Consider the following 14,922-nt stretch of genomic DNA (forward strand, 5'->3'; position numbering starts at 1 on the left):
CACACACACGGGAATATTACTCAGCCATCAAAAAGAATGAAATGTTGCCATTTGCAACAATGTGGGTGGAACTAGAGGGTATTATGCTAAGTGAAATAAGTCAGTCAGAGAAAGACAAATACCATATGATTTCACTCATATGTGGAATTTAAGAACCAAAACAGATGTACATAGGGGAAGGGAAGGAAAAATAAAATAAGATGAAAATTGAGAGGGAGGCAAACCATAAGAGATGCTGAACTCTAGGAAACAAACTGAAGGTTGCTGGAGAGGAGGTGAGCAAGGAGGATGGGGTAACTGGGTGATAGGCATTAAGGAGGATGCTTGATGTAATGAGCACTGGGTGTTATATAAGACTGATGAATACTAAATTCTACCTCTGAAACTAAAAAAAAAAAGGAAGCAGCAGTAATGGTGAATACCTTTGCCTTGTTACCAGCATAAGGAGGAAAGCAATCTTATATTCCTGGAATGAATTCCATTGGTTATGATGTATCATTGTGGTTTTGTTGTTGTTGTTTTAAGGTTTTATTTATTTATTCATGAGAGACCCAGAGAAAGAGGCAGAGACACAGGCAGAGGGAGAAGCAGGCTCCCCACAGGGAGCCCATGTGGGAGTGGATCCCAGGATACTGGGATCACAGGATCATGCCCTGAGCCAAAGGCATACTCTCAACCCAGATATCCCTGTATCATTGTTTTTATATTTTCTTGAATTCTATTTGATGTTACTTTGTTACAGATTTTTGGATCTAACCTTATGAGGGATATTGTACTATAGTTTTCTTTTCTCATCTTATCTTTGTCATAAAATGAGTACGGAAGTGTTTCCTCCTATATTTCTAAAAGAGACTGGCATTTTATTTCTATTTGATATAATTTTACTAATGAAACTGATTTCTTTGACTTATGTTTCTTTTATTTTTTAATTTTTTTTAAAGATTTCATTTATTTATTTATGATATACACAGAGAGAGAAAGAGGCAGAGACACAACAGAGGGAGAAGCAGGCTCCATACAGGGAGCCAGATGTGGGACTCGATCCTGGGTCTCCAGGACTACACCCTGGGCTAAAGGCGACACTAAACCACTGAGCCACCCGGGCTGCCCTTATGTTTCTTTTAAATTTATTTTTTATTTTTTATTTATTTATGATAGTCACAGAGAGAGAGAGAGAGAGAGAGAGAGAGAGACAGGCAGAGGGAGAAGCAGGCTCCATGCACCGGGAGCCCAACGTGGGATTCGATCCTGGGTCTCCAGGATCGTGCCCTGGGCCAAAGGCAGGCGCCAAACCGCTGCGCCACCCAGGGATCCCCTTATGTTTCTTTTAAATTGAAGTATAATTGACAAGCAATGTGTAAGAACTTAAATTACAAATTCAATATCTGATATATGTTTCTCATTTTTCTTCTTGTGCCAGTATTTTGAAGTATACAACTATGATTGCAGCTTTGTCTATTTCTTCCTTCAGTTCTCTTATTTTTATTTCATGTTACTTCTCTTATTTTAAGCTTTGTAATTGATTACATTTAATATCATTACAGCTTCTTTTTTAAAATTATTTATTTATTTATGGAAGTCACACATAGAGAGAGAGGCAGAGACACAGGCAGAGGGAGAGGAAGAAGCAGGCTCCATGCACCGGGAGCCCGACGTAGGATTCGATCCCGGGTCTCCAGGATCGCGCCCTGGGCCAAAGGCAGGCGCTAAACTGCTGCGCCACCCAGGGATCCCCTCATTACAGCTTCTTATGTAATTTATCCTTTTATTTTTATAAAAGCTCTCTATCTCAGGTAATACTCCTTTTAAAATAAAGATTTTATTTATTTACTTGTCAGAGAGAGCACACACAGGGGGAGCGGCAGGAGAAGAGAGAAGCAGGGTCTCCACTGAACAGGGAGCCTGATTTGGAACTTGATCCCAGAAGCCTGATTTGGAACTTGATCATGACCTGAGCCAAAGGCAGATGCTTAACCAACTGAGCCACTGAGGCATCCCTCAGGTAATATTCCTGATCTTGACATCTGCTATGTCTAATTTTAATATAATCATTTCAGCTATTTCATGATTAGTATTTATTTGGCATACTTTTCCTCATTTTTAAATGTTTCACCTATTTGTGTCTCTATATTTAAAATGAATTTTTTATGGATAGCATATAGTTGGGTTCTGATTATCAATTTGATAATATTTACTTTTAACTGGAGTGTTTAGATCATTTATATTTAATATAATTATTTATATTAATGGGTTTAAATCTACCATTTTGCTATGCATCTTGCTATTTGTCCCATCTGTTATTTGTTCCTTTTCTCTTCCTTTCCTGACCATTTTATGTCTGAGTATTTTTAAAAATTAGTTTTGTTTTATCTCTTCTATTGGTTTCCATAGTCAAGGTATCTCAAATTTTCACTACGTACCCCCTACATTGCTATCTTCCTTCTTTGTTTTATTTTTCTCCTTAGAACTGAGCACTATCTAAAAATACAGTATATTCTAGCTATTTAGTTTGTTGTTTGTCTCTCTGAGTAGAGTATAACTCTTGAAGAGCAAATATTTTAGCCTATTTTGTTCACTACAGAAACTTTAGTACACAGAAACAATATCTGTTACAAGGTAGGTAGTCAGTAGACAGTTATTGAATAGAATTGAATTGCTAGACAAGGGTCTCAGTCTACCTTTCCTGCGTAAGTATCAATGGCTACCTTAGTTGATCCTCAGAGGCATGATGTTTAACAAAATCAACTTCCTCACTGGATTTTGAAAGAGATCAAATATGTGGTTAGGGACCATTTGTAGCTGATGTACTCTCTTACAAAACAAATGTGAATTAGCCTCCTCTTTCCTCTATGCTGAGTGTAACCAAGGTGCTGATTATTTCCTGATTTCCGCTGTTGACTTCCTGGACTGGTCTCCTAGGTATGTAACCTCATCTCCAGCACACATCTGGCTCAGAGCTGACAATAAAACAGTTTTGAATAAGGATATGCAGTGACTCATAAATAGTGACTTTAGGGACAAAACCCAGAAATTATAAAATGATGTGGCCTCTAGGAAAGCAAACTGAAAATTTGAGATTATGTGGGTAATGTACAAAAAATAAACATAATTAATTTTGCTTAGGTTACCTAAATAAAGCAGGATAGTTTTATACCCTCTTATCCTTATAAACAATCTTGATGAGCCCCATACTCAGTGGGATATTTCTGGGCACCCAGCTTCCTCGCTGTAGAAGCTAATGTTAGTCTCACACTTTATTTCTTAGAGGTAATTAATTTACACCTACTCCATAGAGGTAAGAAGTGCAAAGCTGAATTAAGAACATAGAATTTTATATACATTACAAACCAACAAATCTGTCAACACAACACAAGTGATATTCCTCTCTTGTTTCAGAGCAGGAAGCTTTTGACCTCCTGGAGGTAAATACATTTTTCCATTTCTTAGAAATTGCAATGCAAGGCATCCTGACAAATAAAGGCAATACATGTTTTAGTATTTTTAACAAAACTCTTTATCAAGATAAGCATATGACGTACATTATATGAGATCAGCAGGTGACCTGCATCATGCATTTCAATTTTTATTTTATAATTCTCCAATTAAGGAGAACTTTATTCTTCAGGAGAACTTAAGCCACATGTTTCTCATTGTCTATGGATTTTCTCAGACCTTCCTGCCTCAGAGGTTCCCTGATTTTAGCTCTGGGGCTTATGCTTATGCTCTAGTGATCTTGAGTCTCACTGTGCCCCCTTCCATGGGCCTTGGCATTCTTAAACTCCTAATTGTCCCATTCTCAAGGCATCTGTGGCCTGCCAGGCCCCCTCACAAGGCAGTATCCTCATTCCCAGGGCTCCAATACCTGTGCTTATGACGCTCCTGCCCAGGACAAAGGATTTGTGTATGAGAACGCTGGTGTTGACAGGTTCTGGTCCTGAAGCCACTTGGATCTGTGTTTCTCCAGGTTTGTGTTTGTTTGATTGCTACTTTGAGACCTTCTTCAAACTTAAGACCAGTTGGCCCAAGTCAGTGACAGATGATCATTTTGATTAGTAGGTGTCAGAAGATATGGTTCACACAGAAGCTAGAGTCTCTGTGACTAAGATGGGGAGAGGGAGGTACAGGGAAGGATTTGGCAGCAGGCCCTGCCTCCTACCTGATTCTAAGGATACAGGGGCCTTGTGGATTTTTAAGGGAAAGATCTAATTTGTAGTTACCTGCACAACCTTGTAAGACCCATTTTGCTAGAACAAAAACAAAGATGGCAACAATAATAATAATCACAACAACTTGCTGTTATGTACAGTCAGACATCTCTTCTTTTCAAAGCTGTCCCCGGATGTCTAAGTTACCTGTAACCAAGAGAACAAGGGAAGCCCAATTCTGAATGGGATCCCCTGCTCACTCAAATGGGAGGTGATGCTAAGGCAGGAGACTGGCTGCTATCCCTGGGGTCTTCAAGGCCAAACTTAGCAGAAATTCAAATACCTGATTCTGGAGGAACCTGAGTCATGGCTGCAGGGCCTTCAGGACAGCAGGTTTAGGGCTATGTTCTTATGGTGGTTGATTTTATGTGTCAACCTGAGTGGACTAAGGGATGCCCAGACAGCTAGAGAAACAATTTCTGGGTGTGTCTCCAGAAGAAATTACATTTGAATCAGTAGACTGAGTAGACTCACCAATGCAGGTGGGCATCATCTAATTCATAGAACAAATCAGACAGAGAAAGGTTGAATCTGTTTTCTCCTTGAGTTGGTATATCCATCTTCTCCTGGCCTTTGACATTGGTGTTCCTGGTTCTCAGTCTTTGGACTTGGAGTGAGGGTTATACCATCTACTCCCCTGGTTCTCAGGCCTTTGACTCAGATCGAATTATGCCATTGGTTTTCTTGATTCTCCAGCTTGCAGATAGCAGATCATGGACTTGGCCTCCATAATCATGTGAGCCAATTTCTAGAAGTCTATCTACCTATATTGGTTGTGATTCTCTTCAGAATCCTTGCTAATACAATTTTCCTCTCAACCTGTAAGAGACAAAGGACTCAGGCAAATCTCTACCTTCCTAGGATCCCCCAGGATGATGCTTAATACAGCCCAGGGCCCTATGATTTAGAACTTAGGAGAGCAGGTTGGTAGCAGCAGATACTTAGTTCTAGACTCATTCCTCACATAATTCTGAGCAGGTAATATGCTTTTGGAGGAAAATGATCTTTATCTTCCAGCTGGCAGAGCCCAATCACAACCGGTAGAGAAACAGCTACAGGATAGTGCTGGGCATGGGATAAACACTGAGTCCTCTGACGGATTCATCAGCCATCCACAGGGCAGGTCCCGAATCTGGGCAAGTAGCTTCTGTTTCCTAATAAGGATTCTCTAGCAGAACCATGAGGCTGGCTGTGTTACACCTTCTTATTTTACATTATTTCTCTTAATTTGTGCAGATATATATTAAAATTGGTGCTGTACATTTCAAGTTCCATTAGTATAACATAACCCGAAGCAGCTGTTGGTAACTTCAGAATTTCAGGCATGAAAACTTTGAAAAGTAGAGTGATAATCAAACCTACACAGTCATTCTTATCTTACCTAAGAGTCTTGAACATGTGACTTGGATGATGACTGTTCCTGATGGCAACTGTGCCCTAGCTCATGGCTGGTAAAAGAGGCTTCTCTACTTGCACTTGAACCCATCACTCTTCTCTGTCTACTCAAGAACTGGCTTCTAGCTATTTGGCAGTGGAAGTACACAATGTAAAGAAAGAAGTCAAACCTCACTTGGAATTCCTACCTGACCATGTGCTGGAGTGTGCCACAGAGAGTCTTAGATTCGTACAAGGGTAATCCTGCTTGGTTTGCAGACTTGGGGGTTTGTGGCATAATAAGAAAAATATTTGGTCTTTGTCTTGAGTCCCTGGCATGGAGCTTCTTGGAAGCCTTGGAATGAAAGGTGACAAAAGTGATAGGATCATCTTTCATTCTAATGAAGGGATTCTTGGTGTCTTACCTTAGATAGCCTCAGGATGAGGACTAGTAACCAGAAAGACCAGACTCTCATTAGAAGACTGGATCATTCAGCCCCACTCCCTGACTTCTGGGTAGGGAAGAGGGGCTGGAGATTGAATCAATCACCAATGGCCAGTGATCTAATCAACCATGCTTACATAATGGAATCTTCATGAAATCCCCTAAATGATGGGATTTAGGGAGCATTCACATTGCTGAGCACATAGAGGTATTGGGAGGGTGGCACACCTGGAGAAGGTAGGGAAGCTCTGTCCTCTCCTCAACCCCACATCTCTCCTATTTAGCTGTTCCTGAGTTATATCCTCTATAACAAACTGGTAATAGTAAGTAGAGTGCCTTTCTGAGTTCTGTGAGTCATTCCAAAGGATTATCAAACCTAAGGGGATGGATGTTTTGGGAACCTCTGATTTATACCTCTGTCAGAAGATTGGGGGGCCTGGGAATTGAGACTGATGTCTGAACTAGGGAACAGTCTTGAGGAACTGAGCCCTTTAGCTTTTTGGGATCTGACGTAATGCCAGGTAGATGCCGTCAGATTGAGTTGAATTGTTGGACACCCAGTTCATGTTGGATGATCAGAGAAATAGTACTGGAAAAGACACCAGGCACTTGCTGTCAGGAGGAAAAAACCCTCAGGATTGTACATGATGTATTTGTGGTGCCAGTCACAGAGTGAGCAATTTACAAATTCATTCATTTATTCCATAAATATTTATTGCAGAACAGCTTCACACCAGACACTGCTCCAAGCACTTGGGTGGTGAATAAAACATAAAAATTCCTTGCCCATAGGGGATTAGATTCTAATAGGGAGGAAAGAAAAAAAGAAATAAGCATGTAATAAGTCAGGTAGTATATTAGTTTTCTAGGGGTGCCTTAACCAAATACTACGGATTAGGTGGCTTAAACCAATGCAGACATTTATCTCACAGTTCTGGAGGCCAGAAGTCTGAGATCAAGGGATCAATAGGGATGATTCTTTCTGAGGGCTGTAAGGGAGAACCGTTCCAGGCCTCTTTCCTTAGCTTGTACTGGTTGGCTTCTCCCTTGTCTTCACATTGTCTCCTTTCTCTGTGTCTGTCTCTGTCCAGTCTTCCCCTCTTTTAAGGACACCAGTCATATTGGATTAGGGCCACCCTTAATGACTTCTTTATAGCTTGGTCACCTCTGTAAAGATCCTATCTCCAAATAAGGTCACTCTCTGAGGTAAATGGGGGTTAGGACTCCAGCATAATTATTGGGGGAGGGGAGACCCAATTCATCTTATAATAGGTAGATACTGGAGAAGAATATGGAGAGCCAAGAGTGGGTAGGCTTGTGTATATATAGAGAGTGGTCAGGGTAGTGTTAAAAAGTGTTATCTGAGCAGACACCTGAAAGGTAGAAGGGGGTAAGCCCAGAGGATGTCAGAAGGAAGAGCAACCGAGGCAGGTGGGAGGCATGAGACCCTTGCAGGGATGTGAGGGGTAGTGAGAAGGCCAGTAAGGTCATGCAAGTGTTGGCTCCTATATAAAGGATTGTATTAATTTCTTGAGGTTGCTATAGCAAAGGACACAAGCTGGGTGGCTTAAAACAACAGACATTTATTCTCTCCCAATTTTGGAGACTAGAGGCCTGAAATCAAGGTGTTGGCAGGGCCACGCTCCCTCTTGTAGCTTCTGGTGTTTGTCAGTAGTACTCGGCTCTCCTTGGCTTGTAGACACATCTGTCCAGTCTCTGGCTCCACATCCCACAGCCGCCTTCACTCTGTGGGTCTTTGTCGTCACATGGAGCTCCTCTGTGTGTGTGTCTGTGTCTCTCCTTTTCTTATAAGGACACCAGTCATATTGGATTGAGAGCTCATCCTACTTCGGCATATCCTCATTCTGGAAAGATTCCATCTGGAGAGATTCTATTTCCATATTAGGTCACATTCACAGGTACCAGGGACCAGCACTTCAACATAGCTTTTTTGGAGGGGACATGATAGAAAGCACACAAGGATCTTGCCCTTACTCCATGAGGTGGGGCCACTAGACAGTAGGCATTCCTGTGTGTCTGGTTCCCTGCTCAGTGTCCTTCGATGCATAGAGGCAGCTGCACAGGATGGTGTATTTAATCTTTCTAGAGATGCATCCCTTGCCTGCTTTTAGAAAACCCTGGAAGATGAGTATGATGACTATGGTCTTTAGTTGCAGTGTGGCCACGTCATGGAAACTCCCCCAGTATCTCCTGTGGTATCTACTGTGAGAGCCTGTGTTGATAGCTCTCAGCCTTGCAGGGAGGTTGGTGCCCTGGGGACCTGCGGAGGGATGCATTGTGGTTCTTTGTGAAAGCCGAAACATCCCATTGCATCTCAATCCAAGGAAGACTTTCTTTGCGCAGAGCTGAAACAACACATCTCCCAAGGATTTAAGTGAACATGGGGCTTGCACTTAGAAATTCGAAAGGAAGGCCTGGCTAATGGAATCCATAGGTGGAATCTCAAATGTCAGATGCTCAGCGAGCTTTTGGGCCTGCCCTCAATTGACCTCAAATCACTGTGAGACTCACCACACCTGTCACATCGCTCCCCCATCTCTCCCCCTGTGTTACCCCAACTCCTGCCGCGTGCCAGCAGTGCCAGTGTCCCGGCCAGTCTACCTTCAAGCTTTATTAGCCTCAGCTTCCTCTGCTCTCAGAGGAATCTTCTCAACGCACAGCACGAGCATGGCAGCCCCTTTTGTAAAGATTGCCCCAGCCCCAGTCCTTTAGCCTGGCCTCATGGGGCAAGTGGACTTCAGAGCCAGACAGCCCTGCGTCCTAATCCTGCCCTGAATTACAGTTTTAGGGCCTCAGTTTCCCCCAGTGAAAATTAACCAAGTTGACTGATTGAGTGGCCACATGGGGATCCCGCAGGCTGTCTCGACCCTGACATGCCCAGTAAGGATGCTGGGTGTCCTGGGGACTCTGCTGTGCTCCCCACTCATGCTGAAAACACAGTTCAGTGCTCAGGGGCAGTCTTAGATTTTTCACTTTCAGGTTCTTCCAGGATGTACCACCACGCACTACCCCCACTCCTGTAACACCGCCAGGTCCAGAGGCTTTGGGCAATCAGGACGGAGCTCGGTGATAAAATGCTGAGTGTTCTGATTTCTCAGATGCTTATGATCTCATGCTCCATCCATGCAGGGCTGGGGGGCCCATCTCTGAGAAGAGAGCTCTCTTAGCAGAAGGGTGCTTCTTATTTCTGTAAGATTCTGAGTTCTTTTAAACCTGATATGCATCATCTTCTTATTTTAGGGGCTGAATTAGCAAACATGAGAGCAACTTTGGGGAAGAAATGATAACTTTCAGTCATGCCCAAAATATTTGTTTCGGGGAGGTGATAAGCAACACAGGGTTACTAATGAAATAATTGGAAGTTGCTGCCAGAAGTCTTCCCAGTCATAATAATGCTGACATTCTTTTTTTTTTTTTTTTTTTTTTTTTTTAATTTTTTTTATTATTTTTATTTTATGATAGGCACACAGTGAGAGAGAGAGAGGCAGAGACACAGGCAGAGGGAGAAGCAGGCTCCATGCACCGGGAGCCCGATGTGGGATTCGATCCCGGGTCTCCAGGATCGCGCCCTGGGCCAAAGGCAGGCGCCAAACCGCTGCGCCACCCAGGGATCCCTAATGCTGACATTCTTAATTTGGGCTGACATGAGACTGACGGGCATTTTGACAGCCAGACCCACCAGAAACAATTATTTTACAGATAAATTATTGCCATTCAGGCATTCAGAGCTTCCAGAACTTTTTGTCAGTTAATGGGCACTGGGTGCATGGAAATCTTAGTTTCAGACATTGGAGGGGTGTAAACATACACAGGGAGGGCTCCTGGCTTGCTTTGTGTGGACACTGGGTCACAATGTAGACTAGACTCTTGGCTGTCCCCACTTGCTACCTTCAAGGCCTGGGACTGGTTCTCAAATCCTCTGAGCTCAGTTATCTCATCTCAGCAACAGGGATAAGTAAACCTAGCTCATCATGTATCGTGGAGAATCCCATGAGTTAATGTCTGTGAAGCACATAGCTCAGTGCCCACATGGTGGTTGCTCTTTTTAGTATACACACCAGGCACTCACAAATGGAACTTTCTGTGTTAACCGTGGTCATGTGGCCAGTCTGCTTTTCTCGTCCAAATGACTTTCTTTGAAGGAAGGATGAGAAAAGAACTTAAGACTCCAGATTTAGAGGCAGTTGCTTATTCCAAGCAGGGCCTCCAGGAGGCTGGTGATATTAAAGTCTGGAAAGGCTAGAAGGTCAGCGTATGGGATCGGCTTTCTCCTTTTGCACGTTCCAGAAGGGGCTAGTTAGCCTCTGGGGATGTGTTCCCAAACTTTTCAGGGTCAGAGAAAAAGGGATTTGCCTTTGGATTTGGGTTGGGCAGCATTCCTTCTCTGTGCTGTGAGTGCAGAGGCCAGCCCTGCATATGGGGGCAGCACCAGGGTGGACAGGAGGCAATGCCACCAAGCATGGTTTGATCTGGTCTTCACTGGGCAATGAGGGTAGAAGGATGGGTTATGGCAGGCAGGCGCTAGAATGAAGCAGTAGTCATGGGTCACTTTTCTGTCCCTTCTCTGGGGTTCTCTGCTTAGGTTCTCTTGGGTGGAAATTCAGGACGGCAAGTTGGATTTTTCTAGTGCAGTAATTTGGAAGGTAATTGATGTATTTCTTGACTATAATTGTTGAACATCAGTACAGTCCAGGCACTCAGCTAAGCCTTTGCTCATAGCATCTCAACTATCTTGGTGACACAACTTGATATAGGTTCTGCTGAGATGCTGAGGCTCAGGGAGGTTGAATGACTTGCCCAGAGATACACCGAGCATGGCAGATGTGAACCTACCTCCTCCTTGAGCCCACAGTGGGTGCGTGTAACCACTGTGCTGTGTCTGTCCTCCAGGGGTTTTCCCCTTGGTCAGCTACCCCAGGTGACCTCAGTAAACTCAGAGCAGACACTGACAGCTGGGCTCCTTTCTGAGCCATCAGCCCTCTGAACCTTGTGTTCAAAGAACTGGCAGGGTCGATGTGCATGGGTGCCTTAGAACACTGTCATTCTGGCTGTGAGTGCAAGGAGCACACAAGTGTGTGTTGGACCAATGGCAGAGGATCCAGGTCTTGCTGGACCAGGAAAGGTGACATTTTGGCCACCTGCATCTCCTTCTGGCCTTCAGCTATGAAATGAGGGATGGGATTATGTCTCCCTGATACAAACCCTTAGAATTCTAGATCTCTGTGTGCTATGGGGTTTTAGGAAAAAAGGAAGTCATACATAACTAGATGAAGTCAAGGATGTGCTAGTGTCCTCTGCTAAGCAATAGGCAACATGGTGTGTTTTCCAGACTATTCTGGGCTTTGTCTTGCTCCTTGGTGATCCTGGCCTGCCCCTGGGTAAGCCCTGATCCTGCTCCCCAGTAAGCTCTGGTCCTGCCCCCAGGTGAGCCCTGGCCCTACTCCTAGGTGATTCCTGGTACTTACCTGGTTGAACCCTGGGCATGCCCTTTGCACAGCTCCTGGGGAACATCTGCAGGCTGTCATGTCCCAGTGCCACCTTAGCAGGGTGAGTTTGTCCAGCAATCCAGCAGAACCTGTCCTGCCTCCAGTGCTCAGGGCACAAAATCTGGATGACTTTATCTCCCTCTTGGTGGAGCCATTCCCCTTGCCCTCCTTTCTTGGATCCAAAAGGATCCCAGTTCCCCTTCTCCCTCATGGGACCCCATAAGATCTGTCGATAAGAAGGAGGCCATTGCTTCCTGCAGAAAGCCTCTCCTAAGCCTGTGCTTGGGCTTCATGCTGACAGGCTATGGCCCCCAGAGGACAGGGTGTAGCCTGAAGGGAAGGCATAGCAAATCTCAATGCTGTGTATTTTTTCTTTTTGAAAATGCACTGGGAAAGTGTAACTAAACATGAAGGCACACAGGAAGAACAAATATCACTCCACGGGTTCGGCTCTTTACTTCCGAGCATGGCTGACCTTTCTTGTCTTCTCATTATTCTCACTCTGAAGAATGGCTGTGTGGAAAGCTTAGTGCCTTTTATTTGCCAAACAGTGGAGACCGCCACTTGCTATAGAAGTGGTTGACATTTAGATTGTTACCCAGGTGATGCACGACATCCCTTTTGATGGGTAATTCCACATACATTCCTGAAATCCCTGTGCTCTATGCCTTCCTTCCCTGGGCTTGCCCCTGGCATAGACTCTAGACGGGCAAGTGGCTTCATCCCTCAGAGCTCTCATCCTCACCTACAGTGGGTGCTCCCAGCTCCCACCTCGCCTGCCGTCAAGACTGAAGAGATACCACAGGCTCTTTCATTCACTTTATTCCCCATGAAACACGAGGGACAGGAGCTGTCCGGGCAAGCTAGGGAGGTGGACTGTTATTGTTCTGATGCCTTCCTGCCAGTTAGGGACACCACAGCCACGTGTCCCTGGTGGAGCCCAGACACAGATCAAATCACTCCTGTTTAGGTGGGAGAAGTATGGACGTGGTGTCTCCTGTGCTCAGGGAAACCATGGTAGGTCCTGGACCCAACAGTGTGGCTAACCCCATTTTTACTGCCTTTCTTTGTGTGTGTAGTTCTGTTTCTGAGTTTCGCTTTCCTTGCTGATTTGACACTGGGGGGTTTGCATTCAGGTCCTAAGGTAGCTGTAACAAAACACCGCAGATGGGGAGGCTTAGAACAACAGACATGTCCTACTGTCTCACAGTTCTGGAGGACAGAAGTCCGACATGAAGATGTTGACAGGCCCATGCTTCCTCTGAAGGTTCTAGGGGAGAATGATTTCTGCCTCTTCCAGATTTTGGTGCCTCCATGTGTTCCTTCACTTGTGGCTGCATCTCTCCAGTCTCTGCCTCTGTCTTCACTTGGTCTTCTTCTTGATATGTGTCTTTTCCTTTTCTTATAAGGATGCCAGTCATTGGATTTACAGCCCACTCTATACTCTTGTCTTGATCCTTAACTAATTATATCTGCAAAGACCCTATTTCCAAATAATATCATATTCTGAGGTTCTGAGTGGACATAAATCTCTCAGGAATACTATTTAACCTATTACAGATGCTAGTGTTGGGGTCAGCATGGGGTAGCAAGCCATTCAAGTCTTGGTGGCCTTAAAGTCACTTCAAGTCTCCTTCCTCCAGCCCTGAGACAGGCTAACTGATGCTGACTAGACTGGAGAGTGTCTTTCTGCTTCCTTCCAACTCCAAGGGGGCCCTGAATTCTTTCTTGCTCTCTTTTGGCATCTCCCTGACTCTTCCTCTAGACATATCTTTTGAGAGCTTCCTTTTTTTCTGTCATTCTACAAAAAGTAGCCTACAATTAAACCAAAGCCATGGTCAGAATTCTGTGGTTCCTGAGAAGACAAAAATTAAAAAAAAAAAAAAAACATGGTAAAAGCAAAATATTTTTCATTCAAAAAGATCATTGAGACAATCACAATATATAAACTGAGAAATTCATGAGGAGCTCACACTGGGGTCTTTCTGTTCTGTCCCCTCTCAGCTCTGTTATCTGTCTCTACACCCAACTTGGACTCTGTGGGGATCTCATGCTGTCTGCTTTGTGCACACATAATAGGCTTCTGGGCCTTGGCAGCCCTTAGGGACCAGGCTCTGGCAAGTAATCATAGCCCAGGCTCCCTTCCTTTTAGGATCTCATATGCCCTTATGGGCTTATGCAACTCCTCAATGCTTAGAGGCAGAATTTGTCACTTAGAGGCCTATCTCCCAGGCATAGATATGTTAGTTGCAAGTGACTAGGTGTCCCATTTGGTCTGGCCCATGGTGGGTGAAGGCACCGCTCAAGAAACTGGTTCTCCAATTTCTGGCAATATGGTACACCCGGGGAGTGGGGTAGGTTCCACCTATTTTGTTTCTCCTGGATCTTTGGCCCCGATAGCCTCCTTTTTGCATTTCAAAGTATGGACAAGACCCCAGAGACAGGTTGTTTGGATTCCATTTGACATCAATTACCTTGGTCAAGCTGCGTGCTAGGGCCATATGAACAGCTGTCCGACTGCATTTCTCATCTCTGGCTTCTCCCATCCAGGGCTTGTTAAGGCCCATTATCCAGTTGTTTGTCTCTTATAAAACAGTATAAAACAGTCCCATACTGTTTTATAGGACAAGCTTGTTGTGGCTTCCACATAGGTAGAAATTCAGGAAGGGCAGCAGTAGCTATCTTGAATGTTGTGTTGTCATCAGGGAGCCACTATTCTGCTCTGCCTGGAATGTTATTAATATGATGAGGTTCTGTTTTTCTCATTGCTATCTTTTGTGGGAGAAGAGGTATGTGAACTACCGAGGAGGAAGTTGATGAGGCCTTGGTGGGTGCTGCCAAGGCAGGTTTAGGAAGGGGCAGTGACAATGTCCAACTCGAGCAGAGGGAGAGTTAAACCTTTCCCTGCACCCCTCCACTCCCATCAGAATGGCAGATGGGTTTTTTTCTGAGATGACAGCAGTGATGTATGAACTTGCCCTTCCACCATGATGGAGTGGGGTCTTGGCTTCCTCAAGTCTAGGGTAGGCCTGGGGACTGTGGCCAACACAGTGTGGTAACAAATTGCTCAGTTTATGGTGCTGCCCTTCACGGAGCAGCTGGGGCTTCTTACCTCTGGAAGCACTGTCCTATGAGAGGTGAGCCACCTAGAGATGTCCACTCTGTCAAAAGCCCATGTTCTCTGGATGTCTTGGGCCATGAGCCACCACTTGGAGACAGAACAAGCTAAGGAAACCGATGCATCCAGCTGATGGCCCAAGGATCTGAGACACACCATCCTGGCATACCCTCCCCAAATTCCTGACTCACAAAATCATGAGCAAAATAAATGATTTTGTAAAGCTTCTAAGTTTGGAGTGGCTTCACATGGAGCAATGCATAACTGGGACAT

General features: G+C 44.5%; 1 long non-coding RNA gene across 13 annotated transcripts in view; it reads left to right on the top strand.

Annotated features, from left to right (window-relative positions):
* The window catches only part of LOC140621664 (uncharacterized), a 66,087-nt gene that overhangs the window by 25,049 nt on the left and 26,116 nt on the right, over positions 1 to 14,922 (top strand). For 12 of the 13 annotated variants that reach the window (XR_012021430.1, XR_012021434.1, XR_012021431.1 and 9 more), the window contains one exon: positions 1,839 to 2,002. This is a non-coding gene — a long non-coding RNA (uncharacterized lncRNA). Of the gene's footprint in view, positions 1 to 1,838; positions 2,003 to 3,851; positions 3,965 to 14,922 lie in introns of all 13 variants that reach the window. The other variant, XR_012021429.1, reaches the window with a different exon arrangement.

The sequence above is a fragment of the Canis lupus genome, chromosome 30, assembly GCF_048164855.1.
Source record: "Canis lupus baileyi chromosome 30, mCanLup2.hap1, whole genome shotgun sequence".
NCBI classification, from domain to species: Eukaryota; Metazoa; Chordata; class Mammalia; order Carnivora; family Canidae; genus Canis; species Canis lupus.